General features: G+C 45.5%; 1 long non-coding RNA gene across 1 annotated transcript; it reads left to right on the top strand.

The window, feature by feature from the left end:
• The first annotated feature begins 12,532 nt into the window (after positions 1–12,532).
• LOC142010445 (uncharacterized) lies at positions 12,533–20,240 on the top strand. The gene is made up of 3 exons (XR_012644801.1): positions 12,533–12,667; positions 16,958–17,000; positions 20,106–20,240. It is a non-coding gene; the product is annotated as an uncharacterized LOC142010445 (long non-coding RNA).
• The last annotated feature ends 3,551 nt before the right edge of the window (positions 20,241–23,791 follow it).

Here is a 23,791-nt window from a genome sequence, read left to right as displayed (position 1 = left end):
AAATACGTAGCGAGGGTGAGGTTTGTGTGTTACTGTACACCTATGGATACACCTTGCACCTTTTGACCAAACCATGCCTCACCAACTGCACTGCTATTTATACTTGTGCTGGGCACCCACACTAGTGGGTATACTGCACACTGCCATGCTAATTGGGCTACACAGACATACCCTAAAAGGAAGATGAGCCTTCCCCCTGTTGTCACTAGGGAAATGCTCTAGACTAGTGACTGTCAGGGCTGTTTCTTTGTCTCAGTTGAACAAAATGTGAATAGTTTAGTACCACAGTCTGAACTGGCATGTTGCAAATGCCCAAAAACTCCCTCTCTCCTGTAACGGTGGAACTGGACTCAGGTAATGCCTTTCCTGAGGTTTTGACATGCGTATGGGAAGTGGGAGGATATATAAGAAGGCAACTAGATGATTTGGCATGAATCAATTTTTGCTGGCATTTTGTTCTCCATTGTGAAAAAGATGGTAAGTCAGAAGTGTGCTTGTTGTTCTTGAGGTGGAGCAGAAGAGAGAGGAAGAGAGTGATGGAGGAGGGGGCATAGGGGGGCTTCAGATAAAGTGGATCACATAATCAAAACACACAGATTGAAAATATGAAACCATGTCAAACTCTTTAGCCAGAGTCAAAATCACTGCACTTTGGGAAAAAAGGATACCTTTATGTACTGTTGGGTTAGATGGGAGCAGATGAATAGTTCTCATTTTGGAAAGTTGTGAGGGAAGCTTCATAATATTCTTTGGGATCATTTCAAAAATCTTGTGCAGTAACAATTTGTTTAATGTTGTGAACAGATTTTATATCCGAAACATCCATCCTCTGCACAACCATTGAGCTTTTGGCATCTTTATGTTCTTCCGAGTAGGACATGAAATGAGACTGATTTATACTAACTGATTTATGCTTATTGGCAGTTCAGTTAATAAAAAGTCTTTAATATCAGTCATCTTGGAGCTGTAAGGGTGTAAGTGGTCTAAACCTGTGCTGCAGAAGCCTGTAGTATTCATTGAACTGGCAAAGTTTAATTGCTTTTATTATTACTAATTGGTATAATGATCATCCTGGCTCACTTTTCACTTTAGTGGGGTTGTTAATTCTGTGGGTTTTGTTGCTGTGCAAACTGCCTTTCCTTAATAGGTTAGTTACCGCTTGTCTCTGGAAACGATGAGCATTAGAATATGTGCATGCATCTTTAAAATACTTACCTACATTACTCTGCAGAGGTTGATGTGGCATGGTGCCTACTATTAATAAATTCAACATGTTACAATCACTAAGCAACATCATTTAGAGAAGAGCATGTGAAACATCTGTAAACACCTATTTGGTGTGGTTCTGTGAACATCTATTTAAAGAATGGGACTTACTGATATTCTCATTGTTCACAATCCGCAAGTATGAAATCCAGCATTCATTTTACATCATGGGATGTCATATACCACCTCCATTGAATAAACATATTGGCCATGTCTACGCTTTGAGAAAACTTCGAAATAGCCAGGTTAATGGCCATTTTGAAGAATACTAATGAAGCATTGAAATCAACGTCAACTTTGAAACCCCCTTATTCCTATTTGCTGAAAAGGATGAGCTGCACAGGAGCGAAAAGTAGCAATTTTGAAGTGCCGCAGCCAGCGGCATGCTAATGAGGCACCGAATATGCATTGTCAAAACAAAAAGCAGTCAAGTAGCACTTTAAAGACTAGCAAAATAGTTTATTAGGTTAGCTTTCGTGGTGCTACTTGACTGCTTTTTGTTTTGATAGTGTATAGACTAGCACGGCTTACTCTCTGTTACTATTGAATATGCATTGCAGTGCCTCATTCGTATTCTTCGAAATGGCCATTAGCACAGCTATTTTGAAGTTTTCACTAAGTGTAGATGTAGCCATTGAGATTTAGGTTATGTCTTCTCTAGTGTATATATTCAAGTGCTGGACTGTGAATGCTCATGCATGCTCCCCATCCCTTGAAGAGTGTCCACATGTGTTATGCTGGACATGAATATCACACTGTGTATGTGCCCATATCTGCATCCATACTGCTGTGGTTGTTACACAATATTAGCACTACGCTCTCAGGGGCAGTAATTCACAGTTCTGTGCATCTCTCTATGAACTACTTTGTTGCATGTCCTTGCTACTGTCCTCAGGCTTCACACATTTGCTGATGATAGTTTGTGAGTAAGTCACCATTTCCTTGCCCCCACATGCTGTTAACACCCTGAAAAAAATGGGCAGAAGAGCTGGAGCAATGGGCTGAGTCAGAGTCAGCTGATGGGCCTTACTGTAGGACAAATGGCTTTGCATTGGACTAGGGGATTGTATAGATGGCAGGATGTTTAGCAATTCATTTAGCTTATGTGGGGAGTGCTGGTATTGCCATTGCACATCTGTGGGTGGACCACTATTTCTTGTACAGGAGACATAAGATGGTATGGCGGGTTCACAACATTTTGGAAACTTGGGGTGGCCACCAATGGTTTCAGAAGATCCAAAAGAGGAAACAGACCTACACAGAGCTGTAGGAAGAGCATGCTCCTACCCATCAGGACCAGAACACTTGATCTGGTGAAGCCATACTGTTCCACATTGCCTTGCAGAAACTGGGTATACCACATAGCTATTGGCATAGCTGTCAATAGATTCATGAATCATGGTGGTGCAGGTTATGAGGCAATTAACACTATGATTTATCCCCAGATGGTTGCCACTGGAAACAATTCCAGAAGACAGGGCTTTCAAACTGTTCAGGGACTGTCATTGGCACCCTCATTCCATTATTTTTCTCACCACTGGGGCAAGTGAGTATGTGAACCGAAAAAGGCTACTTCTGTATTTACTTGGTCCCAAAGTTCAGTGCCCTCTCGGGGCAGATTCATGAACGTAAATGTGGGAAACACTGGGAAGGTTCATGATACAAGGGTGCAGAAGAGCTCAGGATTATACATGAAGGGGGAAGAAGGAACTTTGTTGTCCAGAAATAAGGTTGTCCTATGCTGACATTTTGTGGGATCTCTGCATACCTGCTCCTGCCTTAGCTCATGAAATGCACCCTGACATCAAAAAGCCTGGAAAAGGGTCATTCAGAGTCACAATTTCAGTATCTGCATGGTGTAAATTTGATAAGATGAAAGCTTGTTGACGCTGCCTACACACTCACCTGGATGCCACTAAGGAAAATGCCATTCTCATACTGATTGCAACCATTCTGTTTTTTGACTGTTGATTGTCAGCAGTGATAATTGCACTTAGTGGCCATTATAGAACACCAATCTCTGCTATAATTGAAACTGATTAAGGTATCTTTGGTGGGGTAGGGGTGCAAGGTGGTCTGTTTATGCATATGGCAGTTATATATGCTGTAATTACTTGTATTGTACTATAATTATTCTGATTTTCTGTATATAGACTAAGCCATAAAGATATTCGATTACCCATTTTAGACTTCTGCTGTGTTGGAAACTAGGAACTTTCAGAAAGCACGTAACACTTACTGCACTCTCAGTCTCCCTTGTAGCCTTGGGATTTTGGATATTTCTGTACCTGGAGTGGAGGCTCGAGACAGACGGAAAAGTATGTTTAGTATAATGGAACTAGCTGATTATATATCATTGAATTTCATGGGCTGTGAATCATGGGGTCCAAATCCAAACCCTAAAACATCATCAGTTATTTTTAGGAAGGTGGCTACACAAGCAAGGAGGCTACCTACAAGGTAAGGAGAGTATAATATTTATTAAAACTCTGAGATGGAACATGTAATTGAATTTTTTTAAAGCAACTAGTCTGTACAAATGGAATACAACGGGGAACATTTGCTCAAATGTTAATGTCTGTGTATCTGTCTGCTTGCCCTCCTCCTGACAAGGGGAAAATGCCGATGACTGGGGGCTAAGGATTTGGAGTGGCCACTAGGTGGGGTTTCAGAATTCTCACCTGTTTATCATTTCCCTTTTGATCATTGAGGGTGAAGTCTCAAGATTCTTGCAAGATTCTTCCTTCTGGTTGGCAGGTGGGGGGGTGATCCTGAAAACAGAAACCTCTGGCTCAGTAGAAACCTGAGTAGCAGACAGAGGCCGAGGAGTTGGTGGATCCTAAACTCATTTGGCTACCAGCTCTACGACTCTCTCCGTTACAGAATTTCCTAAGACAAGCCTCCGTCTCCATGATCTGGTTGATCAGTGTCTCTCTCTGCTGAAGTGCGTGATCCTCCCATGCCTTGAGGAACTCAGACTGCTCCTGATTCTGTATCTTCATAGTGGCACATCCTCCAGGATCCTCTACTGTCAGTGGGGTGCTGTTCCTGCCCTCGTGATGGAATAGTTCCCTTGGAAGAGCTAAAATCTTTCCAGTTCAAAGGCATGGGTAGCAATATTATACATATATTTCTTTTGGAAGAAGCTGATCAAGGCTCCTGCATAACATAACTTTGCTGTGGAATGCCATGATCTGGATACTTCTCAGCATTCCAGGAAAACAACTATTAGACTATCCCTCATTCTCAGATAATGTCTACAGCTCTTGAGGATGGAGCAGAGGCTACTAATTTTTATTTTTTTTAAAATTAATAGCATCTGAAGGTGAGGATGATGATGATGATGAGAACGTTCCTTCCAGAGGCTATATTAGCCACTTGTAATTTCTTTTTTAAAGGTTGGGCTACAGCTGGAGAACTTAGTGATTTCCAGGGTACAAGAATGGAGAAGAAAGTTGCTTTCATGAACTGTACAGGAGATCTTGCCATCTATGCCAGAGGGGGATTTCTGCTAATGCCCCCCCCCCCACATTGCTGAATGGAAGGGCTTGGCTAGTTATGAAGGTGGACCAAGGAGTTTTGCATTACTATTGATCTTCAAGACCCAGATGGAGTTTATGCTACACCAGAAATTGGCTGAAATATGCTCACTAGGTTGGGTGGCAATTCAACTTAGCCTTTTCTCAGCTAACATGTGGAGTTACTGTGCAAAGGGAGATGTGAACCATTCACTCCACACAGAATACTTACTCTGTGTAATGAAATAGACCAGTGGGGCAGGGCTTTGAAAAAAAAGACACTACAACTTTATTTGGTTCCCTGGAGTTTCAGATTACACTCTAAGCCCATTGCCTTTCCACTGGAAATGGACATTACAGTGTCTATGTGCAGGTGCCTATCTGGATCAACCACCCATCTCTGTCTCCGTCAGCATGTGCAATATGCCTCATCTTAGGTCGAAACCAGACACCAGGGACAGGAACAGTGCAAACTGTGTTATCCTCCAAGGAGGAAAGGACTGCTATGAGTAATTTTTCTTCAGACTAACAAAGTGTTCTGTAATTGTGTCCTGTTTCCTTCCCCTTCCTGGAGTCCCACTATCCCCTCTTTTATTCTACATGGCTCCCATTTGTGAGGGGATGTCAGATGGACTGAGTGGGAGAAACAAACTCTGTAACCTTGCAAGAGACAGAAGAACTGTTACTAAATTTAGACAACCATTCGGTTCTTACAGCGGTCCCATTCCCCTTTAACACCTTCCTTGCCTGGTTGCCTGCCAAGAAGTGCACAAACCCAGGGGCACAACGATTTTTCATGGTTAAACTGTTTTTAAGAAATAGCATCAGAAGCCAAACACATAATGGTAATTTATCAGAAAATCAATAAAACAATTGATTTAGAATCATGTCTTGCTCAGGAGCTATTTGGGTGTGTGTGGAGAGGATCTGGATGTGTGTGTGTGTCGGGGGGGAACTGGAAGAGTTTGAGAAGCTGATGAGATGGGCCAATGCTGTGGCTTCAGCTCTACGGTTCCTGCCTCCAGCCATTCTTAAAGTGGCAGGGAGCCTGGGAAACCCCATGGCAGGAAGCTGAGAGTATGCATGCAGCAGAACGCCCATCTGCTGTGTCCCACGCCCTCACAGCCGCACGTGTACAACAAGCTGCAATGGCAGACAATCCCCCCCCAAAGCCCCCAGGGCCCACAAGAGAGCAGCCTGAGGGGTCCCAGGACCCACTCTGGGGGGGAAGGGACAAATGTTGTTCCCCCTCCTGGAGTGGGGCAGAAATCCAGGACCCCAAGGCCAGATGCGGAAATGTGGAAATTTACACCAGAATGGCCACTGCCCTGTCAGGCTGGGGTCACCCACACTGCAGCATGGAACAGGCCCAGGCCAAAATAAAGGAGTTTCACAAGGGCTACATCCGGCCTGGGACACTGCCTGATGCACCAAGGCAGGACCAACTGCCTGCCCCTATTATTGAGAATACCACAGCAGCTTGTGGGGGGGGCACATCCTGCCCCCATGCTACAGTGTCAACACAGCGCTCGAATGCCCCCCACCACAGCAGAAGCCCCCTGCAGTGGTGGTGCAGGAGCCATCCCAGCTGCAAACCACACCAGGGCCAGAGCTGGAGCCTGACTTGGAGGCCAGCAGCTGACTGGGGGCCATGGGAGAAGATCTCCCTCAGGGCCTCATGGATACACAGCCAGTTCTGATGGACCTGGCAGATGACAGCTGTGCCCAACTTCTCCTACGCACGCCCCCTGTGGCTGGTGTCTTCCCCCTTCCCCTCCACAATGTTGTGCAGGGCACAACACACAGTGCCACAGCCTGCTGGATGTTGTGCTCCCGCACAGCCAGATGGGTGAGCAAGCGCCTGAAGCCGGCCTTGGGGCAGCCACAGGTGCACTTGGCCTGCAGCCTGGCCTGGTTGAGGTGGACACTGAACAGTTCCTGGCTGGGGTCCAGCTGGTCAGTGTAGGGTTTCATCTGCCAGGGCATGAGGGGGTAGGCCGTGTCCCCCCCCAATGCTGAATGTCCCTAAGCACCAGCTCATGGAGGTGGACCAATGTGCTCACCTCCATCTGACGGCACGGGCCAGAGTTGCAGATCACACTGGTGTCATGTGCCAAGCCCACCCACACAACTTAACTGTCCATGAACCATCCCTGGGGGTTGACCAAGGCCTGCAGCACCATGGAGCAGTAGCTCTTGTGGCTTATGCGCTTGGACACATTACGCTCTGGGCATGGATTTGGATGTGGGCCCCATTCATGGCCCCAGTGGAGTTTGGGAACCCCAGGGCAGTGAATCCAGCCATGGCCTCATCAAGGTCTCCCATATGGATGACCCTCTTCTGCAGGATCATTCTGCTGGCTGTCACAAACTGCAGAGGGGGTGAACGAACACACATATAGGGGACTGAGGGAGGGAGTACCTGTGCCTCGGGGGGTCATTAGCCCCCTCCCAGTCCCTCGAGCTCTCTGAAAGCCCCCCCATGAGGCTTCTCCTCCAGCAGCAGGACTGTGCAAGGGTGGAACAGCATGGTCCCCTGGTGACAGGGCTTCCCTCTCACCCCAATGCCACCTCTTGCACCTCCAACTCCACTTGCTGAGGGTCCGCCCTTGGTGAGACACCCCTACCCACCGTCAGCCAGGGACTGCAGCACAAGAGTATGTTATCTCCATGAGGAGGGCTCTGACGATGGACTTCCCCAGGCCAAACTGGTTGTTCACTAAGCAGTAGCTCTTGGAGGTGGTGAGCTTCCAGAGGGCGACTGTGACCCACATCTCCACTGGGATGGCAGGCTGCAGCTGGGTGTCCTGTCTCCAGAGAGTGGAGGTGAGCCAGGAACAGGGTTTCAGGAAGGTGGCCTTCCGTATTCTAAAGTTCTGGAGCCATTGCTGGTCATCCCCTGGCCAACCAATCCCACCAGTCAGAATGGTATGGTGCCTCCAGAGCCGCCTGTGCACCGGGGAGAATGGGTGCAGGTGTGAAGGTCCTGCAGCCATGCCGACATCCTTGCAGATGGCCTCAGGGTGTCCTCCATGAGGAAGAGCCAAACAGCTGTCAGGAAGTTCAGCAGCTGTTGCAGCATCTCAGTGTGGGGCCACTGCAAGCCCACAGGCAGCTCTGGCAACATGGCTCCCAGAGGCCAGCTGTGTTGCCCACCAGGATGTGAAGCCCTGCGCTAGCTGTGTTGTCCCTCGAGGAGGTAGTCATGCCCACAGCAGAGACAGAGAATTGGTGTCTGTGGGTGGGATCTGGATGCACCTGGCTTGGGCTCCTGGAAGGAACTGGCGACCTGTGACCCTATCTGACAGAATTATGGGTGGCTGTTTTGCCGATAGAGTAGCTGGGAAGTCTGGCCGCTCTCTGTTGACAGAGTGGATTGTTCTTTTGATCCACCTTGCAGTTTGGATGCAAGCTTTGTTGCAAGATATTCTCTGACACAAATTTCTGCCGACAAATCCCTGCCACCTAGACAGAGCCTCAGAGACACCAGCTCTGCTGTCCCCAGAGAAACAGCGTACTCACCAGCTCGAATGATTCAACTTAGGATCAGCTCCTTGGATAGCATCACATCTCTGATTTATAGTGGCAGTGAAAAGAATCACGGGTTTATTAAAGATTAGGCTTTACGAGCTAGCAAGGAAGTATAATGGACACACAAGAATTACAGATTAAATCGTAAGCTTTCTAGAGAGTTACAGATAAAATCATAACAAGCTTTCTAGAGATAAAACTTAACAGATCAGGCTAGTCTATCTAAGGAGCCTTATCTCCCCCCAAACATCCTTTGGGAAGCATTTCCAACTAAGTCTGGTTGGGATTCCATTTTCATCAACTTAAGCATGTTGTCCAGTTACCCCCTCAGATGCAGAATACAGAATGCCTTTTTGCCTTCTCCTTACATTTCCTAAAGTTCATTGTCTGCCCCTGTGACAGGGCAACCCCTGTGCTTAACTTTCTGGTGTCTTGTCCCCTCCTCCCATTGACTTTCCATTCACTGTTTGACTTCAAATATAAATCGTGCCTCCATTGTTTAGTTTACAATGCTTAAGTTACATTTTGACAGAGATATATGCCTTACCTCTGTCCGAAAGAAGCACAAGAATTGTGAAGTTCAGTATAACAAGCTTTTGTTAGGGACCTCACATCACACCCTTTATGACAGAACACCAAGAAAGCTATGTGTGGGGTGCTATGAATTTGTCAGGCCTGCTGGGAATTGCTATGAACCTTTAGCCACTTGGCAGGGAGAGATTCCTGGTCTTACTGCACCTGCCACACCTGGAGAAATCAGAGGACACTCTCAGAACAGGATTCATTGCCACTCGCATTGATCTCTAAAGAGTACAGTGGAAAGATGTTCTCATGTGGTCAGTGCTACATGTGAATATGGAAGGACAGCGACCTTAATAAATTCAGAGTCAGGAAGAAAAGGTTTGAAAGCATCGTGGGAATGGGGCAAAGGGTACTGAAATACATGAAAGTACATGCCTTGTCCATGCTGCAAACTGGCATGAGTCTGGGGCAGTACCACAGATGATGTGTATTCTGATCCAGAATTTTCAGGCATACTAGCTTCCTTGTCCTTTACTCACCTTTAGACTTATGCTCCTGGCGTTTAGGTATGCACAACAAAGGAGTTCAAGGCACAATCACGCACATGAACACCCATACTGTTGCGAGTGTGGGCATACCCTAGACAGCCTGTGCACATCTCTGCAGCTAGTCTGAATACGGAGAAACCGTGCCCACGGGCTTGTGAGAAATCTTTTCTATCATAACCTTTAAAAGGTCTGTGTAAACATCTCTCAGGGATTTGCTTGAAGACAGTATGTAAATTTCTAACCATCAAAGTGCAAATAGAAGGAGAAAAGGGTTTCAGGAGGCTCTGAAGTGCATGAGGCCAAGCTATACTGAAACACAGGTCCCAGAGGCAGCTCTGAAAGTGCTTGGGGAGGCTGCCAAATGCTGTTTTTGTAGTTGGGTAATTAGCTCTTTGACAGGCATCCCAAAGTGGGGAAAGCAGTCCCATCAATGCACTGCTTTTTGTTTGAGAAACTGGAAAATAAACGTGCATGTAAAATACAACATGATATAATGAGTTGTGGAAGGAGAATTGTGTAAGAATGATTTGGTAACTCCTCCTGGGCATTTCTGATGCTGGAGCAGCAGCACTGCTAACTGTACAGATGATAAAACATGATTCTGACTCTGCATCTGGCTTATAACAGCTCAACACCATCCTATCAGAAAGCGCACACATACACCAGCAAAATGCAGAAACTATTTTCCCTGGTGGAGTTTGGTTAGGCATGGTGCAGGGTATGGAACAACTTGTACCCTCTTTTTTTCAACTGTCGCATACCTTCTCTGTCTCACAGAAGCTGTCAGCATCTGACCTCACCTTGTAAAAGGCACATGAACAATTTTACTACAGGTTGAACCTCTGTAGTCCGGCACCCTCTGGACCTGACCAGTGCTGAGCCACAGGAGATCAATATTTTCTAGCAGCATTACCAACACTTCCACTGCTTACTGCGCTCTTAGAAGACATGGAAGGGTAAATTACAACCAAATAGCAGCACAGAACACTGAGCGCCAGGACTGGTGGCTGGAAACAAACATTATGGGACCATGGCAAACCTATGATAAGTGGACCTGTGGTTAACTAAAATCATGCCAGACCAGAAAGTGCTGGATTAGAGAAGTTTACCATGTAGTAGTCATGTGAAGCAGAGATGGCGGCAAACCCCAAATACCTTCTATTGCCCTTTTTTTGCATTATTTACTCAGGTTTTTAAAAGTTTCTGCTTCTGAAAGGTGCCAGATAAATACCCTTGTTGAAGACAGCAACAATGAACGTTTCTTCCACCTGCCACTGAGTTTCAACCCTAGGCAAGAGGAATCAGTTTTAAAACCTGGCTTTTTGCAAGTGTACCAATGTTGGTAATAGTCCACTTGCTCCCTAAAAACTCCATTCCTTTGCTTCTCTGCTGCTCCTAATTGTCTTTTTACAGCTCTTTGTGCCCTCTCCTTAGCTTGCTTGCAGTTTCCTGATACCCATTCATGATGTCACTGACTCTTGTACAACCCTTTCTATGTCTTGTCTGCAATTCGCCTTTTCTCTTTCCTATGTTTCCCCTTAAACCTCATGTGTTCAGTGAACATTCCCTACCTCCTTCTTATCAGTCATCTGCCTCTGCTCTCCTCCTTGTTTGAAAATATCCAGTGACTCACCTCCATTTGTTTTCTCTGTCCAGGAATGTAAAATCTTCCAGGGAGTGAACTTGGTGTTATGCAGCATCAGTGATCAGTACTAATAATGCATCACAACGATCTTTGTTTACTTATTTGACAAATGTAGTTCTTTCAATTTATAGTAGGTCTTACCATGCAAGTAAATGTTCTGGAATATATTTATAAGTAATGAAGTCCTGCTCATGAAGAACCTCACTACAGCTTATCTATTGAGATGCTGAGAAAAGGCTGTTGAGTTTTTATGCAGATTATAAGAAGTGGCTATGAGTGAGGTTCTACTGTATATGATATTTGGCACTCACTCTCTTTAAAAACACATTAAACATGCTCATGGAGAGAGAGAGCAAAGCCTCAAAAATTAAATGGAAATATTCTGGCATTGGTAAAAGGGAATTTTTTTAATTTGAAGTCCTACAAGTTAAAAATTCTAACACACACAAAAGTACATAGAAAGAGCCAAGCAAATGAAGTCTGAAGTCATGGATTTCTGTGAGCTAGACATAGCTGATAATTTAATGAGCTAAAATAGATAAAACAGAAGATAATAACCACTAACTGGATTTCAAAATCACAACCTTTTAAAACATAAATCAGCCACTTTAGATGAGTTACCAAAAGGGCAGAGAAGAGTAAATTTTTGCTAACATAAAGTGTTCCTTAGGACTGAGAACAATGAATATGTCTGTAAAATTTCATGAAATTGTACTTCTGTTGTAGGTGAAATCCTGGTCCTATTGAAATCAAAAGAAGTTTTGCCCTAGACTTCAATGGGGCCAGGATTTCACCCTGAGTATTTTACTTCAGAGAAGAAAATGTGCCTTTGGACTAACTTCTGTTGGTGAAAGATACAAGATTTTGAACGGCACAGAGCTCTTTGTAGTCCATTAAAAAATAACCAGGTATGTCATGTTAGAATAGTCCATTAGAAACTGGCAAAAGAGTGGCAACTTAGTATCACGTGACCAGCCAAATGTCTGCCAGAAAACATGTCACAGACCTCTGCCTTAGAACATACCATGTCTTCTCTTCTTCATGTTTTAGATTGCAACATGCTGAGAACTATGGTACAGTACATTGAATTTCACCTCACAGTGGACTCTTGGGTAGTCCTGAGTACCACTTTGATTTAGAAATGCCTTAGATTTATTAATGTTACTGTGTTGTCTTCTATCATATAACATGCCAGCAGGCCTGTCTGCAGGTCTGAAGGCCTTAAAAAGCAGCCTGCAGGCCCCAGAGAGCAAAAGTGGAAACTTCCATTCCTGTAATACAACCAAGTTCCCATTACTTGTTCCCATTGCCTGTTACAGCTTTAAGTCCCACAAACATAAACACCAAATAGCCATATCAGCCCTGACACCTGCACTTGAGCTGGGAACCTAGGGAACCAGTAAACAGGGTAATCTTGGCACCAGCCTCGTGAGAATGCTAAAACTGGCATTGAGCCAGTACATGCACACCCAGTACACAGCTAAAGGATAAAATCACTGTGAGGTCCTGCCTTTGGTGAGTCTGACCGCGGACTTTCAGCCTCAGAGGTGCCCCAGATTCCCCTAGCTGGAGCCACATGCACTGCGGCGGTGGTGTGGAGGCATTCTGGGATCAGGATTTCCTGTGGCAGAAGGGATGTAAGCATTCCAAAGAGCTTTTTATTCCATTCAAGCATTGTTCTGTTAATGTGTACCCTGTGAAATACAGTGTATCAGTAGAGTAGTAAGCTTAATAAAGTACACTATTCCTAACTGGCTCTGTATTGAAGTGAATCCCATAATCTTGTCGGTCCTTAACCCTGTGAGTTGACATACTGGCATCACGAACAGGATTTGTGGAATCACAGTGTCCAAATGCAGGAAGAGGGATAGCAGGCAATGTGGAGTAAGAGGAGAGCTGGTGTTGTTTTGCCAGATAGGATTCCAGGATGGCCGGCCACCTCCCCGTGGAGTCCTGTCATTAGGGCATTATGCTGGGTGGCTCCCCTGGTGGGACCGGATAAGGGGCAGCTCCCACAGTCACTGTAAAAAATTGCAGCACACATGGAGGCTGCAGTAACCACCTATTTGGCCAGTAGGTACTACAGGGGCTGGGGCTTGCTGTTCCCCAGCCTCTTGGAAGCAGTTACATGACATCTTGTATGCACACAGAGGGGTAGGTAGCCACCACGGGCCCCAGCTCTGCACCCCTGGAAGGGGTGGGGCCAAAAGTGGAAAGGGGCCGCATCCTTGGCACCACTGGGACCATGGTGCTGGGCTCTCCCATAGCCCCACAGAGCATTGGAGCAGGGCTGCCTGCACTTCAAAGGGCCCTGGAGCTCTGGCTGCCACCACTGCTGAAGTGGTGACCCTCTGGTTACATTACTAAATAATGCTCCAGGCCCCCTTGATAGGCCAGGCTCTGGGGCAACGGAACCTTTTGTTGTGCAAATATATTCATTTTGGGACCGCAGAAAACAAAGCATATTCAGTTGTTTAGCCAGCTACAGGAATGTATTCCCAGCACACACAGAGGGAAGCACATTAACTTCTAAAACACTGATTTTCTCCACAAGCCTACTCAGTATTAACAGCATTATGATGAGCTCATTTCAGGTGAAATTAGGTCTGCATAATATTGAAGAATAGTTTATGATGTGGACAAACGCGATTAGCTAACTAAGATACTACTGTTTCAAGAGGCCAAAAGGCTCCAGCTAAGTAGTCATACTTTGCTCAGTCCTCTGTGTGATTTACAAAAGAGTAACAGAAAGTTGCGGACAATAGAATTGCTCTATTTTTCAGGAGGAATATGTGTGCACTGAAGTAGAAACCAGTTATTCAGCCTTCATGTTTTAATAGTGGGCTTAGTTTTTATGCAGCTTTAAGATTGTGAAGAGACTAAAATACATCCCAGCTCACATCTTTATTTTAAAGGTGATTTTTCTGTCATGCCCTTTCTTGAGTCTGTGTATGTGAGACTGCTAAGAGCTATAAATGCAATTTCAGCTGATTTATCTTCACGGTGATGATGAAACTCTCTGTATAACTGCACAACATCCTGTTGGCCCTACACGGTGCATTTATAACAACACAGATTGACAGAGGGCTGATTAATGGCAAATGTCAGTTTGCTCCCGAAGGGATAGCAAAAGATTCCAGTTTCCTTTCTACCCCCATGCTGGCACTCAGAGAAACAATGTTTTCCTCTTAAATCTTCTACTGTCCTCACCTAACGATCACTCGCCCTCCAGCCTTCCTTTACTTCCTTCTTTTTTAACTGCAGTTACTTATCCAGTGATGCCAAATCACCAAATGGAGTTTTACTCTTTATACTTAAAACAGTGGGATTTGTAGCTTTTAGTAAAGGGCACTGTCACCTCCCAAGAGCCCTCCTGCAGCTGAGTGTAGCTCTTCATTGGCATGCCTCAGGTTCTGGTGAGGTAACAAACAGCTTGGCCAACAAGAAATCCAAACAAACTATTTTGCAGGCATATCTAGCTCGCTTCAATAAAGCCCCTTCCAAAAGGTGTAGTTGCCCAGTGGTTTAAAAGCTCTTACCTCAGAATCCTGATAAAAGTCATTAGTTCCCACACAAGTCTCTAGGTTCCCACAGCAGTTCTTTCTCCTGTAAAGCTTCAGGTTTTTCCACCGCCGGGAGAGTTCTGAAGTCTCTCCCCTGTTTACCCTCCCACGTCTCTCTGCCTGGATAATATTTCCTTAGTCCAGCTCTCCTCCTCCGGAGCTTCCTTTCTCAGACTTCCTTGTATGAGGCCCTGAGCAGTTGTTCCCATACAGGTAGCTCTCTGCCTTATTAACTGCCCTTCAGACCATCCTGAGCTGCCTCATTCTTCCTTGTGGTGCTGTCAGAGGTAGGGTGGGGGTCCCTAATCCCTTCTGAGGGACTCTGAATTCTGAGAAGCTGCCATGACTATTCTGATCTTCTCAGCTCATGAGATTGCAAGCCTCAGCCCTGTTGCTGAGATCCTGGTTTCCTGCTTTCATGAGTTTCACCCATGAGGTCGGTAGCGCCATTGTTCCTGAGAAATAGAGCTCATAGGGGAGACTACCATTGCAGACAGGGAAGTACTGTGAGGCTAGTTGAATGGACAGCCATGATGGTTAACACTGAATATTGATCCATAGTCTCTGGAGAGCCACTGTAGTAAGTGGAGCACCAATGTGATGAGCTTTGAGTGATTGTTCTTGCTGAGGAAGAGACCTAATACGTTCTTGGCCTAAGTGAACCTTTGCCTTCAGAAGGCAGAATGCTGCTGTTTTCCTACACAGGTGTGGTGGGTTTAATCATTTGTACTGGTGGTCAGAAAGAAATCCATCTCTGAGGTTAGACTGTGATGAGATTGCTTGCAGTCTTTCAGGTACAGGGGGTCATTGTTACATTCCTAAATAATGCAGCTTACATCAAAATGACTTATAAAGGGGAATTAATATCCATAAGGAATAATGTAATTAGCTTGAGGTACATTCCCAACACATGCAGTTCACACACATGTAGTACATATAATGTACCTATAAACCACAAAAACAATAAATAGACATAGAATACAAATAAATAAATAAATAAATATAAAGATAAGCCAGTTCCCTGTCAGTGTCCACAAGCTCCCTGCTAGTCCCCGCTGGCTCCCTGCAGCTTCCTGCTTGTCCACACAGCTCCCCACAGCTCCCCACTGGTTCCCCAGCTATCTGCCAGCTCCTTGCAGCTCCTCAGTACTCACCCATGACTTCATGGCTCACTTCCAGGGCCCCTGCACTCCAGCCCCTGCTGCCTGGCCACCACAAAGCTCTAGTATGTTCCTGGCTTTTGGCCTCTCAGTGGATCAGTGAGAAATAATGAATCTGCTTTCCTGAATTACTTAACAATGTATATGCAAAACAACTTATTACAAATAGTACATCCTAGAATACTTAAAGAGTTGATAGAGGGTGTTTCTGAGCCATTAGCTATCATCTTTGAAAAGTCGTGGAAGTTGGGAGTGATTTTAGAAGACTTGAAAAGGGGAAGTATAGCACCCATCTATAAAAAGGGAAAAAAGAACAACCCAGGAAACTACAGACTAGTCAGTTTAACTTCTGTGCTGGGAAAGATAATGGAGCAAGTAATTAAGGGATTCATCTGCAAACATCTGGATGAGAATAAGGTGATCGGTACCAGGCAGCGTGGGTTTGTAAAGAACAAATCATGCCAGAGCAAACTGATGGCTTTTTTTGACAGGATAACAAGTCTTGTGGATAAGGGCATGGTGGTGGATTTGGTATATCTAGACTTTAGTAAGCATTTGACAGGGTCTCGTAATCAATAAACAAAGCAACTTAGATAGGGCCACTATAAGATGGGTGCATAACTGGCTGGATAACCATTCTCAGAGAGTAGTTATTAATGGTTTGCAGTCATGCTGGAAGGGCAGAACAAGTGGGGCTCCATAGGGATCTGTTCTGGGACCAGTTCTATTCAATATCTTCATCAACAGTTTAGATACTGGCACAGAGAGTGCGCTTATTAAGTTTGCAGATGATACCAAGCTGGGAGGGGTTGTAACTGCTTTGAACGATAGGCTGATAATTCTGAATGATCTGGACAAAATGAAGAAATGGTCTGAGGTAAACAGGATGAAGTTTAATAAGGACAAATGCAAAGTGCTCCACTTAGGAAGGAATAATCAGGTTCATACCTATAGAATGGAAAGCAACTGTCAAGGAAGGAGCACTGTGGAAAGGGACTTAGGGGGTCATAGTGGACAACAAGCTAAATATGAGTCAACAGTGTGATGCCATTGCCAAAAAGACAAACATGATTCTGGGATGTACACTCATCCCTCACTCTATGAGCACAATTGATTCCCAACGTTGTGCTCATAGATGAAAACTCATAACAGGGACACTAAATTCTCATTAAAATACACATAAAAGTCTCTGATTGGTTCCTAGAGCTTGGCAAAGGAGTGGCAGGAGGTGGTGCTGCTTTTGAAAGGTAAGTGAACCTTGGGCTGGGGGTTGGAAAAGGTTAACGGCTGAGGGCAGTTTGGGGCCATGAGTGGGAGGGAGGGTTAAAACCCGGGGGCCAGTTGGGTTCGTGGGGTGGGTGGGGGGATTCAGGCTGCTGAAGGTTGGGTGTGTGGTCTGGTGGGCCTGCAGAGGGCAGGAGTCAGGCTGCCACAGGGCTAGTGGAGGGCGGGGAGGGATGTATCAGGCTGCTGCGGGGCTGGCAGAGGTACGGGGTCAGGCTGCCACAGGCCGGCAGAGGGTGGGGGGTGTCAGGCTGCCGTGGGGCCGGCAGAGGGTGAGGGGGGTGTCAGGCTGCCACGGGGCAGCGGAGGTGTGGCGGGGGCAGTCAGGCTGCTGCGGGGCCAGTCTGCAGGCCCACACTGGGGTTAAGGCTGCCGCATTGTGTGAATCCTGCTGTCAGGATAGTGGCAGGAGCAAGCAGGTTTGGAGTTGTTTCTTTTTTATTTTATTTTGCTTAGAAATAGGCACTTTGCCATTAGGCAGTAATAGGTTCTGAGGTGGCTTCTTGAGAAATAGCAGGAACAGGGCATACCTTATGCTGAGTGGCAAGTTTCCTTTTGAAATAGAGCATAGGTGAACTACAGTGAGCTCCAGCTCACTCAGGAGACTCAGCAAGCAATTACTTCCAAGCATGTCGCAAATGTCATTCCATGGCTGTGCCACATTCTGTGAAGTTGGAAGTTGCATCTTCCAGAGGGGTTACTATCTTCTGTTCTACAGGAGTAACTTGCTGAAGCTACACGCACCCGACACTCATTTGTCCTTGCTTTCCCAAGGAAACTGTTCACTCTATCTCAGATATTAGAATTTTATGCTAGTTACTTTCTGCTTTCTTAAAGTGTCTCTAGGCAGTTTTCACTTTGCGCCTTGAAAAACAACTAGTTCTGCCTCCCATTGGGGGGGATCCATTTTGGCTCCATTTCATTGGGGATAAATCCTATGCACAGTAAATTTTTTCATATCCAGCAGCCCTGGGACTGGGAGGTTGCCAATATTCAAAAATTCTGGATAATAGACATATACCCTAGCAATGTATAACACTAAAGGAAAACAAGATCAGATATTAAGAAACAAAAATATATGAAGAGTACTTCATTTACAAGCAGCAGTAGAATTGTACGCTGCAAGCTTACGCCATATTTGCTGTATTTATTTGAATTTACTTTTACTACACTGTACTTATGGAAAACATAACTTAAATTTACTTATAGATAAAACCCTGTTTAGTTGAGAGTTCCAGATGGTAGAATGCTGGATATGAAAGAGTTTACTGTAAAAAGTTTGTATTCCTCCTTGGATATTTTGGCTGAAAACGAGACATATACAAAGTTCCAATTTGGATTACACACAAAAAATTATTTTTCAAGAAGCGAATAATAGCTAAAATCCTATAAATTCCTTTGCTGACATTCTAAGAGAAACTTCGTATAGTCACCTACTTCAGTACTAAATTTACATAAGCTCACAAAAGTGTACCAATTGTTTATTTGGGCTGCATATTGCATTTAACTTTCCAACAGTGACAGTTACGCTAAGGACAAAAATGGTAAAAGTTTGTTACACAATAGATCTCTAAAAGGATTTGTGCTGATGCAAAATTGTACAACTATAAGCTATATTCCCAGAATGTTTTGTACACATTCTAAATTTTAGAGTAGAAATGTACTGTTAGGTAAACTGTGTAACATTATTGCTAGGTGGGCTTAGCACAGATGTTGGGGGATCAGGGCAGATGTTTTTCTGCTAGTGAAGAAGAGGTAAAGTTGAGATTAAAATATGCCTAGCGCTGCTCTGGGAAGGCAGGGGAAGGGGCCCTTAGCCTGCCTAGCTGCGTGCAGCTGAGGGAAGCTAGCTAGGTAAGCTGACAGCCCAGCAGCGCTGACAGCCCAGCAGCTTTGCATTGTGCAAAACTCAAATTAATGTGAGTTTTACACAACGTGAAGCCATGTAAAATTAGGGTTTACTGTACAGTAGGATTTTCTATGTGTTATAAACAAGGTGGTATTAAACTGAACCAAATGCAACTCACTCTTTGGAACAGAATGAAGCTTGACTCTGCAAGTCCTTTCTCCAGATTTGTATGCTTGTGTCTTTCTAGAGTGTACTGATCTAATTTTGATTAATCAACTATTTAAGCCTGGTTATATGAGGTCTTATCAATAAAATTACTGAACCTTAAATGATTTAAAACTCTCAAGGGCTCATACGCACATCAGCACAAAATAAGCAAATAGCTGCAGACTGAAAGAGCTAAGACTACTTTTAAATTTTAGAAAATTTATGTTGCCACAAAATAACCCCCAAACCACAACAAGGACTTAATGGCAAACATTTTGTGCATGCTTTCATCAGCTTGCGTCTTAGAGCAACACTATAAACTATTTTTGCATAGCACATTTGTTCTATATTATCATATAGTACTTAAAATTGCTACGAAGCTGTGTAAAGAATTCTCTTTAAATCTCTTCTTAATGCCCTTTTCTTCTCCATTAGCTTACAATGGACTTTTAAGTAGGTTTGGTGATCTAGGAAGTGAGAGGAACTTCAAAAGAAAATTATATGAATCTGTTTTCTACACATTATTCTGAGGCTTCTGAAATTGAGGATTTAAGATTTTGGTAGGGAGTTGTAATACCTGATACAGATTTCAGCAGAGCAAGGATACTTATGGCAGTGTTTCTAGAAGAAAGTAGATTATCTGAAGAGAGATGAAGAAGAATGTTTAGTCAAGAATGTTGTGATTTCTGCCCATAATTGCAAAGGTTAACGTCAGAATGAAATACAGTGACAGAGAGAGAGACTTTTTCATAGGAGGAGAACATGATTCTTTGAAACATCTGTAACCATGAAGTTATGGTAGGTTCTGCAGAAGTCATCAGAAGGAAAAGCAAATTATGAATGAAGTAATAGATCAGGTATTGGGTAAAACAGAAATGGTTTCCAAGGCTGAAGGCCCAGAGATAGAAAAAAAATGATTAAATAATTTGGATCACCTGCTTAATGATGGAAGCCTATTCCCCATTATACATTTGCGGACCGATTTTTTTTACTATTTGAGTTTTATTTCCAGATGAAGAAGAAAGCCAAAGGCAATGCCTTGAGGCACCTAATAGCAAAGGAGACAAGAGGAAGATGTGAAGCTCCCACAATGTGTTTTGACATCAAATCAAACAGCGAGCCCACTGAAGGTTTTGTATCAGATGTCCATGACTCATGCAATGTAAGTCAGGGATGGAGGTGTTCAAAGCATCACCTTAGCATGCCCGTTCAGAAGGCCACTGTGTCAAGGCTGATTCCCTGAAATTCTATTAGCAGCCACATTATGTTGTAACAGCCCCTGTGTGATAGGGTGTCAATACACCATAAAGACATCTTGGTCATAACATCATCTGTCAAAAGCAGGGAATGGTGGAGCTGAGGAGCATCTGTGGTGGTGTTACTGGGCACGTGATTACACTGGGTTTTTATGGGTAGGACTCACTGATAATAAAAAGTGGTGTCTACAAAGATATTTGCTTTCTGGGTCTATGCCAGCTGTACACAAGAACAGTAGCAGTTTAGTGCGACTCTCATCAACAGTATAGAAGCACAGTGCTCAAGTAAGATGAAAAGAGAAAAGAATCAATAGTGAGATGTAGGTCTTTAGCCACCAGTAGCAGGTCAATTTCTGTGCTGTGAAAGGTTAAATGCCTGACTGAACTCAGCCAAATGTTGGAGAATGGATGGAAACTAAAAGAGTGATTTTCTAAAGCAGGGATGGTAACAATTGTTTTGAATCCAGGGGAGCAGCCTGTGAAAATGGAGTTGCTGATGATAGAGATGTAAGGGCCAAAGGTGAGGCCTTAGAATGGGATAGTTTGTCATGGAAGTGAAGTCCATTCATTACGTATATTGGTTTAGAGCGAGGTTGCATTGCACTGGAAGCAGGAAGTAAAGGGAGCATTGGGTTGAAAGCAGAGCATGAGGTTAAGCACCAGCATCCATTTGCAGTTTAAATGGAACTGTCTGGCAGTTATGGCATGACTTCCAACATCTACAATCATTCACAAACTGTTACTGAAAACTGAAATCGGTAGTTAATGGTAGTTGAATTTCAGGGCATTTCTAGGCTACAGTAAAAACTCCTGGCTTACCTGTGCCAGCTGACTCAGGTTTGTGGTGCTTGGGCTAAAGGGCTGTTTAATTGTGTAGATTACCCAAGGGCAACCTAGGTTAGTGAGTGGGCCACAAGTGGCCCTCCTTCACCTGAGTTGGCCACAAGATAGTTGTTAACCAAAATGGTCTCTGGGATAAGGTAGTTTTGCTAACTGCACTTGTGTACATAGAATTTGCGGGTTGTATTGATTGACCTGCAGTGAAGCTTTGATTGGATGCAGAGAGGGTGCATGATTCTCACATGTTATGCGCAATCAGGACCTCATGTCATGTGCCCTTGCTTTGTGTGTGCTACTTTAATATCGGCAGGAAACAACCTATGTGGACAGAAACCAGCAGTATCAGATGACCCTGTACATAGGCAAAAGTAAACAAATGTCTCACAGGCCCCATTAGTACCCTGATGAGCTACATGGGGAAGAGGCTGTCCACCACTGGTGTAGATGTCTGGAGCCTAGGCTCTGGGCCCTCATCAGAGGGGAGAGCCCCAGCCCCTGGGCTCAAGCCCAAGCCTGAAGCTCTACGCCATAAATAAATAGCCGCTTTGCCTGAGCCCACTCAGGTGACACGGGGCAGCCACAGGTAATTAATTGCAGTGTTGAGACCTCCCCTTAGAGACATTCCAACCACTCAGATATAAAACTCTGTAGCCCACGTGCCCAACTCTTGGATTTGGCAGCTGCAATCTGAGCCTGGACAAGGGTGGCTCATTCTCAAAAGCAATGAAGGAACCAAAGATTTCTTCCTAGGTAGCAGTTACGCAGATCACCTATTTGAAATCTTGACTTGAAGAGCTACTCAATGTCAATGTCTAGATTACAGCAATTTGTCAAAAGAAGATTTTGTCAGAAGATATTTTGTGACAAAACCTTTGTCAACAGATCATGCCCAGACAGCAAAGTGAATTGAAAGAGCTCTACTGGCAAAACGGCCACCCAGAAGCACAGCAGACAGGGTCACAGGACACTATCGACTTCCAGGAGCCCTGGCAAGATGCCCCTTAAAGGGACACCCCCCAGACACCTGTTCCTTGCAGAAGCTGCAGGAGTGCCTACCTCCTCGAGGTACAGCACAGCCAGAGCAGGGCTCTCACTCTTTCTGGGAGACACAGCTCATTGCAGGGAGCCATGGTGCCAGAGCAGCCCCTGGGCTTAGGCTGGCGTCACACAGAGGTGCTTCAGCACCTGCTGCACCTCCTGATTGCCGTCCTCCTTTTCCTCACGGAGAGCGAGCCCAAGACCATCTTTGAAGACCTCGCCATGGCTGTAGAATGGTCACACCTGCACCCTCCCCCCCTCCCCCCTCCAGGTGTACAGGGGGATCTGAAGGCACCGTACTAGGTCTGACTGGTTGCACCGGCTGGTCATAGGGCAATGGGATGACCAGCAGCAGCTCCTGAACCTCTGAATGTGGAAGGACGCCTTCCTGGAGTGCTGTGCCTGGCCAGACCCCACCCTCCAGTAGCTGTGGCCTGCTACCCCCTGGAGAAGCAGGTTGCAGATGCCATATGGAAGCTCACCAACCCCCCGACAGCTACCGCGTAGTGGGCAACAAGTTGGCTGTGGGGAAGTCCACCATGGGAGCCCTTCTCATAGAGCTAAAACACTCTCAGGCTGCAATCCCTACATGGTGTTGGGCTGGGTGGATGTTGTGCTCAAGGGAGAACCTCAGAATGTGGAGATGGGGTTCAAGGGGTCACGTGGGGAAGCCCTGTCTCCAGGGGACTGTGCTGTCCCACCCTCACACAGCCCTGCTGCTGGGGGGCAGCCTCACAGAGGGAGCTCCTGGAGAACTCAGGGGATAAGTGAGGGGGATGAGGCCCCCAGGGTCCAGGGACTCCCTCCTTCAGTCCATGATGTGTATACTCAGTCCCCTCCTGCAGGACATGATGGCCATCAACATCAGCCTGCTGTGGAAGGACATCCATAAGGGAGACACAGACACAATTGTGGTCAGATTTGTCATCTTGGGTTTCCCAAACTGTGGTGGTGCTATTGATGTGACCCACATCCCTGTGGGACCCTGGAGCACAGAGTAGCCTAGTATATCAACCACAAGGGATACTTTTTGATGGTGCTAGAGGCCCTGGGCAACCACTGTGCACAATTCAGATACATTTATGTTGGGTGGCTGGGCCTGCATGATGATGTGTGTATGGGGCCTGTGTGTCCTGCAACTCTGGCCTATGCTGGAGCATGGAGGCAGGCACATTTATCCCCAACTGTGAGCTGGCATTCAGGGAGGTGCAGATGGCACTCTGCATCATGGGGGATGCGACTTACCCCCTCATGTCATGGGTCATGAGGCCTTACTGGCCAGCTGGACCCCAGCCGTGAACTCTTCAGTGCCTGTCTCACCCAGGCTAGGATGCAGGCTGAGTGCACCTTCCACTGTCTCAAGGCATGTTTTAATTGCCTGCTCACACACCTGGATGTGGGGGAAAACAATGTCCCCAAAGTTGTGGTGCTGTGTTGTGCTCTGCACAATATTGCAGAGGGGAAGAGGGAGACCTTCCCCCCAGGGTAGGGGCCAGCCACCAGCCATGTAGGGCATGGTTACGAGCAGCTGGGCACAGCTGACATCCACCAGGTCCATCAGGAC

The sequence above is a fragment of the Carettochelys insculpta genome, chromosome 3 (genome assembly GCF_033958435.1).
Source record: "Carettochelys insculpta isolate YL-2023 chromosome 3, ASM3395843v1, whole genome shotgun sequence".
Taxonomy (NCBI): Eukaryota; Metazoa; Chordata; order Testudines; family Carettochelyidae; genus Carettochelys; species Carettochelys insculpta.
Note: the sequence above shows the minus strand (reverse complement) of the source record. Positions and strands in the feature narration are given on the sequence as shown.